General features: G+C 39.1%; 1 pseudogene; it reads left to right on the plus strand.

Annotated features, from left to right (window-relative positions):
• LOC129025700 (ribulose-phosphate 3-epimerase-like protein 1) overlaps positions 1-6,937 on the plus strand; it is a 51,100-nt pseudogene extending 44,163 nt beyond the window's left edge.
• Positions 6,938-10,922: the final 3,985 nt, after the last annotated feature.

Below are 10,922 nucleotides of genomic sequence, written 5' to 3' on the forward strand. Positions count from 1 at the left end.
AGTGTAGAGGTCTTTTGTTAAATTTATTCCTAAATATATTATGTGTTTTGATGGTATTGTAAATGCCATCTTTAAAATATTCATTTTCCAATTATTGATGCATATGTATATATAATATTAAGTTTGTATGCTGTGACATTGATAAATTCATGTATTACTTCTGTGAGTTACATTGTAGATTGTTTAGGACTTACTACATAAACATTCTTGTCATCTGCAAATAGAGACAATTTTACCTCACTCTTTCTGAATTTTTGTTTCTTTTTCTTGACTTTTTGCACTGAAGACCTCATCTTAAAATACAAATCTCATAGCAACCCTCTTTTGCTCAAATACTTTTGAATGCGCCACCATTGTCCCCATGATCAAATATAAACTCCTGCTTCCAGACTTTCTCCTGCTTTAACTTCCCCTAAACCATGTGTTTCCTGTGTCACATTTAGCTACCATTGATACCAAGGTACACTATTTTTTCCTTTATGTACTCAAATAAGATGCATTTCAAAACTGAAATGTAATTTAATGTATTTCTCTCTGCAACATCTCCCAGATCCTATTATGCTGATAGCGCATCGTATGTCAAAGATGAGAAGAAAAATAGTACTCAGCATTCCTGGGATATGGTGAGCACATTTACATACTTGTGAGTTTTTGCTCAAACCATTTTATCATATGGGATGTCTTTGCTGTTGAAATTCTGCTCATTCTGCAAGGAACAGTTTAAACTCCCCTTTTTTTTTCTGAAGCCACTGTTTGTTTTGGCAGGTTGAAATCTATTTTCTGTCTCCCTATATTTCTATATAGAATTAATCAAATTTTATCTTATTGTAACACTTATAAATTGTGCTTTGCATATGTTGCATTACATGTCCTAGTCATCTCTATCTTCCCTGGTTCCTGGCACAGCTGATGATTGTTTCCTGAATACTGCTGTCAATGATTCTCTCATATTCAAATGTTTTATGGATAGGCAGTCTCAACATTAATAGGAATATATTAGTTTATATAGTCCTGTACTAATAGGAATATGTTAACTCATTATGTTAATGAATTGGGTGTGTGAGGCCATTTAATCAAATAATTTGTATTACTAATTATCTCTAGGCCCAGAGGATCCTCTTGCCTGTGACAAACCCTTGGGGATCATCTTTGACTTCTTCTTTCTCAACCCCTTATCCAATTAGTCTTTAGATCTAACTCTTAAATGCCTCCCACAAGTATCCATTTCTTTCCATTTAACAACACCTTATTCAGACCACTATAATATCGCCCTAGATTACTGTAACAGATACTTCCTGCTTTCAGGTTAGTCCCTCTTCAATCCCATTCTCTATGTTTCCAGGTGGATCTTTCTATAATGCAAATTTGACCGTGATACTCTCATGCCTAAAGCCATTTTAGTGTGCCTGGATCACAAAGGTTATTTTAACAATTACTTTCCAGCTGTGGAGACTCCATAAAAGACTATTTTCAGATTTCTTCTTTCATTTTGGGGACAGGGTGGAGTGTTTCTCTTCTCTGGTGACAAAGAGATTGCATGATAGAGATAAGCAGCAAGAAGAGAGATGGGGGAAAAGGAGAGAGAGAGAAGGAAAGAGAATGTCACTGATACTGTAATATTGCTTGTGTCTGTTCTGCATAATCTAGTTTCTAGCAAAGCAATTAGCATGCAGATCATCTGCACAGGGTCCCACATGCATTAGCAATAGAACACCAGCTTTCCAAACCTTTTTCTGCTTCTTCACAAATCTGCCAATATGCTGGCTGATCTGACATAGCCTCGGTTCAGAACCTATTAACTGGAGATTTAGGCCATGAGCGAAAATAATGGTGCATGCTTACAATTAATGGGAAAGCTATTTCAATATTACAAGGCACCATACTGGCTAACTACTGTTAATTACTTTTATCATTATTATACTGAGAAACTATTTAATCTGACCAGAAGCCATTGTTCAAATTGGCTTAGGTAGAAAGCATCTGTGCATCATTTTGAAAAGCAAGTGTTTTGTGATGTTTTTGATTTATGAATATAATCACCATAAACATGGCCAATAGTGTGTGCTTATATTAAATACCCCGTTGCAGTAAGTTATTTGAATATCTTAATTTACTTAATCCTCACAGTAATTGTATAAAGTAGGTACGATTACTATCTCTATTTTATAGAGGAGAACACTGAGGCACAGGGGTTAGGTCATGCACAGGTGGTAATTGATAGGGCCTGGATTAAAACAGGCAGTCTCATGAGTCCACACTTGAGTTTTTACCCTATACTTACCTATCTTAGGAGAGGAGATTACTTATTATGACAACTCTTTGTTGTCATAGTCAGGAACTCCCTGGCCTATGCTGTGTGTTGAGAACTAGTAGAGCAGATGGGTTGACTGATTCAGGGTTGCTAAAAAAGAACAAGAAAGACAATATATCTGATACCCATACCTATCTAGGATAAATTCAGTAGTTAATATTGTGTCCGGAATTGGTGGGTTCTTGGTATCACTGACTTCAAGAATGAAGCCACAGACCCTTGCGGTGAGTGTTACAGCTCTTAAGGTGGCGTGTCTGCAGTTTGTTCCTTCTGATGTTTGGATGTGTTTGGAGTTTCTTCCTTCTGGTGGCTACATAGTCTCGCTGGCTCAGGAGTGAAGCTGCAGACCTTTGTGGTAAGTGTTACAGCTCTTAAGGCAGTGCATCTGGAGTTGTTCATTACTCCTGGTGGGCTCGTGGTCTTGCTGGGTTCAGGAGTGAAGCTGCAGATCTTTGCAGTGAGTGTTACAGCTCAAAAAGCAGTGTGGACCCAAAGAGTGAGCAGTAGCAAGATTTATTGCAAAGAGCAAAAGAACAAAGCTTCCACAGTGTGGAAGGGGACCCGAGCAGGTTGCCAATGCTGGCTCGGGCAGCCTGCTTTTATTTTCTTATCTGGCCCCACCCACATCCTGCTGATTGGTAGAGCCGAGTGGCCTGTTTTGACAGGGTGCTGATTGGTGCGTTTACAATCCCTGATCTAGATACAAAGATTCTCTACATCCCCATCAGTTAGATACAGAGTTTGGACACACAGGTTCTCCAAGGCCCCACCAGAGCAGCTAGATACAGAGAGTCGATTGGTGCACTCACAAACCTTGAGCTAAATACAGGGTGCTGATTGGTGTGTTTACAATTCTTGAGCTAGATACAGAGTGCTGATTGGTGTGTTTACAATCCCTGAACTAGATATAAAGACTCTCCACGTCCTCACCAGACTCAAGAGCCCAACTGGCTTGACCTAGTGGATCCCGCACCTGGGCAACAGGTGGAGCTGCCCGCCAGTCCGGCACCATGGGCTCGCACTCCTCAGCCCTTGGGTGGTCGATGGGACTAGGCATCGTGGAGCAGGGGGTGGCGCTATTTGGGGAGGCTCGGGCTGCACAGGAACCCAGGGAGGTGGGGGAAGTCTCAGGCATGGCGGGCTGCAGTCCCGAGTCCTGCCCCGCAGGAAGGCAGCTAAGGCATGGCAAGAAATGGAGCGCAGCGCCGGTGGGCTGGCACTGCTGGGGGACCCAGTACACCCTCTGCAGCCACTGGCCCGGGTGCTAAGTCCCCCATTGAACAGGGCCGGCAGGGCCTGCCGGCTGCTCCGAGTGTGGGGCCCACCAAGCTCACACCCACCCGGAGCTCCAGGTGGCCCGCAAGCACCACATGCAACCCCAGTTCCCACTCGCACCTCTCCATCCACACCTCCCTGCAAGCTGAGGGATTGAGCTCCGGCCTTGGCCAGTCCAGAAAGGGGCTCCCACAGTGCAGCAGTGGGCTGAAGGGCTCCTCAAGTGCCACCAAAGTGGTAGCCCAGGCAGAGGAGGTGCCAAGAGCAAGCGAGGGCTGTGAGAACTGCTAGCACGCTGTCACCTCTCAATATGATCTAAGAAGTTAGTGAACTCTAGTTGAATCTGGAAGTTTTCAAGGGTCTAATTTGAGGGAAGGAGAGTTAGAACACCGTTGTGGGCGGTTAGATTACCAGCAAATAAAAGCTCTGCAATTTGCAAGCCACAGTGAAGGGGAGCATTCTGGAAGCAGAGTCTGAGAATAACTTGTCTGTGGCACACAGCACAGTAGTCCGCTGTACTGGCTTTGGCTTTGGGAATCATACGGAACAGAGACTCAAGACTGGATTCACCATTTACACTGTGAATTTGGGAAGTTTTCTTAATCTCTTCAAACTTTAGTTTCCTCATCTGTAAAAAGAGGTTAAACCACCCTACCTGGAGGGGTTATTGAGTGTATTAAATGAGATGAAGTTTATAAGGCACCCAGCACACCTCGGAGGCAGAAGTGGGCACTAGGGAAGTCCCTTTTAACGATAATGAACACAATATGACAATGAAGATTATAAAATACTGGGTACATAGTTGAATAGTTTGGGGTTCAAGTCTGGATCCAATCCCAAAGCAGAAACAGCATAAGTACTGTGAATAAGGGGTTTAATAGAAGGCTGCCCAAGCAAAACTGCCACACCTAACAGATATGGGCTGAGAAGGTTACATCCTGACCTGCCATGGGTATCCTAGGGCCCCAATTTACATCTCCACCACAGGCAAGATGGCAGGCTTTTTGCAGGTACTAACTACTACTAGAGAAATATTGCCTATGGTATTGCCAAACACTGGTTGGGATATATGCTGGATTATGTTGTCAAATCTACTTAATCATCATTTCGTTCTAAGGCTGGGCCTGTTTCCCAGAATTCCTTTTCCTCTATAGGTCAGAGTTAGTGTTTAACTCTGAGAGGAACTTGCAGAGATTTGGAAAGCAAAAGTGAAAAGCAGGCATCATTTTTGGGAGCTCTTGACTGCCAGACATGGTTGCTTTGCAGAGCTCTTCCTGAGCTCCCTTTTTGAGTTGTGAAGCCAGAGGTAGTCGTTCCTTGGAGTTCCCCACGAGCCCTGCTTTCTTTATCTGCTCTGGCACTTCAAGTTGAAATTATATTGGCGGTTTCCCTGATCCTCCATCTGAAGCCTCCAGATCTTCACTCTCGTAGCTTCTTCCACTTTTCTGTAAGTCCTGATTCCTATATCAAACCATCTAATACCATGATATTGTAGTAACTCAGTTTTTCTGATTAAACTGAGAATAACAAAGCCTGTTACTCATTTGCTGCCCATGAGGTGCTTGACTATCTATAGGAGGGGTTGGAAAACTTTTTCTTAAATTATGATGTTAAATATTTTAGTTTTTGCAGGATATTGCATCGATATTACAACTATTCAAGTGCTTAGCTCTGCTGTTGTAGTGTGAAAGCAGCCATAGATAATACATAACAAATGAGAGTAGCTGTGGTCCAATGAAACAATTTATGGACCCTGAAATTTGAATTTTATATAATTTTTATATGTCACAAGAGACTATTCTTTTTTTTCCTTACCATCAGAAAATGTAAAATTTATTCTTAGCTCTCAGGCTGTACAAGAACAAGTGGTGAGCTGGTTTGGGCCATAGTTTGCCAAACTTTCATCTAGAGCAGGGCTGATAAAATCAGCCAGACCTGAACATAAGCCTTTGCATGTCTCTTACTATGTGATGTTGGACAATTTATTTAATCTCTGAGCCTCAGTTCTAAAATAGAGGCATTTACAGAGACAATATAGACTGTATAGGGTAGAGTGTTTTGTGAGGATTAAATAAGGATATACATAAAATCTTTTGCTGACTATTGGACACATAGCTCATGCTATATCATTTCTCATTGTTACTGTGGTGCAAGGAGCCACTATTTATTTGGTGCTTGCCATGCACTTACACAATTAAAAGGGAACTGAGGACTGTCTGCAGCCTTTGGGACTTCTATTGGTTTTTGCACAGGAAAGGTAAAATTATATCCAGGGAAAATAACAATGAGAGAACTCTTAAGCCTTTTCAAATTATCTACCACGTTTGAATTAAATATGTCAATACAGAATGCTTGTCAGAATTTCAGTCATCAAGCAGATTTTTACTAGCAATTCCTCTGGCATAGCAATGAGAGTTAGGAACAGGGGCATAGGGATTGGAAAGACAAAAGAGGCAGAAGAATGGGAAACTTTAACTTCATTATATGATTGCTTTTACATGGAGGGATTACAGGTGATGGTTAATTTCTCAGTGTGTTTATTTCTCTTCAAATAAAATGTTAAAATTATGCTATGGACGAATATTTAAAGATAATTCTATAATAGATCAAGAAAACATTATATTATAAATTATATAAGACCAGACTTTGGTGTCAGACTGCAAGATTGGCCCACCTATCCTCAATAGTGGCTCAGCCAATTTAGGGGACAAGTGCCTCCAGATAATCGACTCTGTGGTCAATTATCTGTACCTGCATGTAACAAACAGAGACCGTGCTCTTTAGGACAGTTGGTTTTTTGCAGTTTGTTCCCAACATCACATTTGGCCACACTGTGGTAGGAAGCCTTCAAAAGCAGCTAGGTCAGGACTCTTTTCTTTGACATGCACATGAGAGGGTTTAGGCTGTAAACAGTGGGTAAAGCCAAAGGCTGGAAGAGGCGCCAATCAGTACACTACCTTTCATCTTGAGTCTACTGAGAACCCAAGGGCTTTGATTAAAGACATTTGGGAGAATGGGATGAATGTTGGCCTTGCCATTAAACTGGGAACTACAGTTGAGTATTTGGCACTGTGCACTAATAAAATAGATATAGCCTTGGTAATGGCAATGGAACCTGGATTTGGAGAACAGAAATTTATGAAAGATATGATGCCAAAAGTTCACTGGTTGCAGACCCAGCTCCTATCTTTGGATATAGAGGTGATGGTGGAGTAGGTCCTTATACTGTCCATAAGGGTGCAGAGGTAGGAGCTCACATGACTGTGTCTGGCAGTGTCATTATGAGGAGCAAAAACTATACATCTGTGTCAGTCTGTTAAAAATGTCTGCATGGGAGCTACTCAGAAATGTTCTCTTTTTTTTTTTTTTTTTTTTTTATTGAGATAAAGTCTTACTCTATCATCCAGGCTGGAGAGTAGGAGCACGGTCTCGGCTCACTGCAACCCCTGCCTCCTGGGTTCAAGCAATTCTCCTGTCTCCACCTCCTGAGTAGCTGGGATTACAGGAGCCTGTCACCACGCCTGGTTAATTTTTTGTGTTTTTAATAGAGATGGGGTTTTACCATGTTGGCGAGGCTAGTCTTGAACTCTGACCTCAACTGATCTGCCCACCTTGGACTCCCAAAGTGCTGGGATTGCAGGTGTGAGCCACTGCCCCTGGCCCAGACTATTCTCTTGATTGATGAAAACACAAGGAGCTCAATGTTTCTGCTCATGAAATCTTTTTACTGGATAACAGGAATATTGACTGGCAAATCATATTTTAATTGAGGCAGTACTGCTTTTCTGAGCAATTATTTATTCCAATGATTAAAATCTATGGTGTAGAATGTTCTGAGATTAGAAATTGGTGTGTACAACTACATTTTTAATGATGCAGTTTGAAGATTAGTGTGGTGAAATGCTGAGTTTTTACTGGAATACTTGATTTTTATAAATAGTAATACATGGCTATATTAAGGTTACAAAAACAAATGTGTCTTAATGACTAATGAGGGCATATTGGCTACTATAAAAACAACTTTTTCTCTGTATTTCTAAAAATAATTTTCTGTTTTTTCTCAGCTGTTTTCCAAAAGCAAAGGAAGCCTTTATGTTTTTCTTATTTCATGTTATTTTTGATTTATTCATATGCTTGATAAAATGAGTAAAGTAGAATTTTAAAATATAAGCTTGGGTGGGATGGCATATCATATTTTTGCATCTGAACATTTATTTTTCACTTTTCATCTTATAGTTGATTAATAAAAACTATAAAACAATATATGAAGCCCAGGGATTCTAAAATACAGCATAGATTTTATCAGGGCATTTTCTTTGTCAAAATAGGTTATTCATTGATTCCTCCCCATCCCAAGTTTTCTTAGTCTCACCCACCATTCTTAAGGATATTAAATGAGTCTGTTGTGTTAGCTCTGAGTAGAAGGGAAAAGTAAAGCCTCTATTTGGAAGCAATATTGGGTTGAATCCCAACTGCCCCTTCTAGCTATTTGACCTTTATCAAATTACCTAACATTTTTGCAGTTCTCTTAACTCATTTAAATACTGAATGTAATTATGAAAACTGGGGAGTTTTGTTGAGAATTAAGAGGTAACACTATATATGCAAAACTTCCAGTACTATTTCTAGAATGAATTTAGAGGATGTTCAATTGAAAGTGGCTAGCATTATATAAATTTATGTTCTGTGGGTTATGAAGTATTTTGATATATTCTCATTAAATTTATAAATCCCACGTGTAAGAGATGATAGGGCAGATATTTTGTTCCTCATGTAAAAAATGAGGAAACGAAAGCTCAGCAATAGGATGGCACTGTGGAAAGAATTCAGCAAGGCACAGAATTTCTGGTCTGTACTCTTTTTACAAACAGAGCCCTTGAGAAGTAGGTAAGGCAAAAGAAGCTTCTTTTAGTTAACAATGTCTTATTTCCAGCCTAACTTTACCCTGTACCTCAACCAGATGGCTGAGAATATTCTGGAACTATGGATCTTGAGCCTAAGGGATATGTATTTTATTCCAAGAAAGATGACAGGCTACACAGTTAATCCATAAACTAAATTTTTATAACTGTGTTCAAAATTATACGTGACTAACAATATGTGTCAGCTACTTCAGCATTGTAAATACTATTGCTATGTAATAAATATGGCAAAAAATACCAGGAGCAGTATCATTAAACTTCTTGTGGCTACCGTCAGTTTTGAGAAATAAGGTTTGAAAAACAAAAGTGCCAACATTTCAGCAAAGAATGCATTAAAAAACCCTTTCTTGTTTTTTTTTCTTTACATTACAAGGTAAAAATTTATTTCTTTATGTTTGTTTTTATTTTAGCTTATGAAAGATTTGCACGATGAATAATAGGAGACATTTAATCAAATCAAACAATATGAAGCATGTAGAAACAATTTAATTAAAATCTTATATAGAAGATGATAATATCAGATGTGGTAAAGATATGAGTTTATTTGCCTAGAAAACTTGGATTTGTCCTTTGATTTCTTTTTTTTAAAAAAAATTGTATAGTAAAACTACAAAAAAATAAATTATATAAGTACATCTAAAAAGAAGTGTAAAAAACATTCTAAAGTGTTAAAACTAGTTTGGCTACTGTTTATCCTTCAGCTTTCATCTCAAATATCATACTTCCCATAAGAGAATTTTCTTGATCTTTCTATCTAAAATAGCCACCCACCTCCATCCCTCAGTTACTGTGACTTATTACAACTACTTTTATTCTTCATAACACTTATTACTATCTGACAAGATTTGTTTACCTGCTTATTGTCCATCTTTCTTCAACTAGAACTTAAGTTCCAGGAAGACAGAGACCCTTCCTGTTTCCATGTGTTTTAGAATGGCATGCTTTTGACAGACAGGTTACCCCACCTTTACTTGGCAGAAAAGAAAGTAAAGCATCAGTATTCTAGAAGATCAGAATGCTACAGCAGCTGCTGCTGTGATAGCAGTCTTCTTTGTGCCTGGCTGTATTCATGTTTTTTTCCTTGCTAACTTTTAAGGAAGAGGAAGCATCTGGAAAATTGGCCTGACCACAGAAAATAATAAAGCACTTATACTTAAGGCAGATGGTATTGTCAAGTAACAACATGTGCAGGTGAAAAATTCAGCTGACAACAGGGGTAACTTTCAAAATATTTAAAGATTGTCCATGTCATTTACTGCAAATTACATCTTCATCCCTGCTAAATGTATGATTCAGTCAGCAGATAATGATTGACTTTTCCCTCTGTGCATAGAGAATTCCTGGACTCCTTTCACCCACTGGAAATTAGAATTGGCTTCAGTGATAGGCTCTTTTTTTGTGGACCCCAAACAGGAATGTTTCCCTGAAGAGCTTTTTTAAGATTATCACACCTTAGGAAAGAAATGCTTTTAATATATTAAGTTTCAGTGAGTATGTTTAGCAATAGACTTGCTGGAAGCCTCTAATCTGCTTTTCTTCCAAAGGGCTATATCTTATTATCTTTAAAATCATCTTCACATGTCCTGTTAATATCCTGGAAATGAGGCAGAATGGTTAGAACCACAAGACATTTCACCCTAGAAGACTTAGCCTTGCTGACTAATGCATTTGTTTGCTCAATTAGAGGAACGAAAGGAAGGCAGAATAGAAGGCTGCCCAAATTAAACCCTTCATATAGATTAACTCATGGGTATTGGATGACTCCAAATTGCTTTTCAAAAGAAGACTCATGATTTATTACATTTGAGTCCTCACACACTGTTGGGTTGTGTATGCTTCTCTGGTATCTATAAGCTGATTAGTGTTTTTGCTCGGGTAAAAATGAGCCTACGTTTTATCTGCTGTTTCTTCCGAATAGGAAATATATTCTGATATCTCAAAGCTATTCCTGTCTCATGGGGGAGTTGGTCTCATATAGACAGGAAAATATGTAGGAAGTTAATTCTTTGAGGCTGACTAGGAGAACTAGTTTAGACTTTTTTTTTTTTTTTTTTTTTTTTTTTTTTACCCTATGAACCAGAGCGATCAAGACCACAAATTCAAAATGGCATTACTGTAGGATATTTTGAGAAATCCTAATCGTAGAATACCCCAAAGTTTAGAAAATTTTGTTTTCCTCTCAGACTGGTTCCAGTTAAGTAAGAGGCACTTTAAAAACAAAAATCTAGGGGGAGACTTGGTCTAAAGCAGCCTCTTTCTTTTTTATTTTTATTACACTTTAAGTTGTAGGGTACATGTTCACAACCTGCGGGTTTGTTACATATGTATATATGTGCCATGTTGGTGTGCAGCACCCATTAATTTGTCATTTACATTAGGTATATCTCCAAATGCTATCCCTCCCCGCTCCCCCA

The sequence above is a fragment of the Pongo pygmaeus genome, chromosome Y (assembly GCF_028885625.2).
Source record: "Pongo pygmaeus isolate AG05252 chromosome Y, NHGRI_mPonPyg2-v2.0_pri, whole genome shotgun sequence".
In the NCBI taxonomy this organism is placed as follows: Eukaryota; Metazoa; Chordata; class Mammalia; order Primates; family Hominidae; genus Pongo; species Pongo pygmaeus.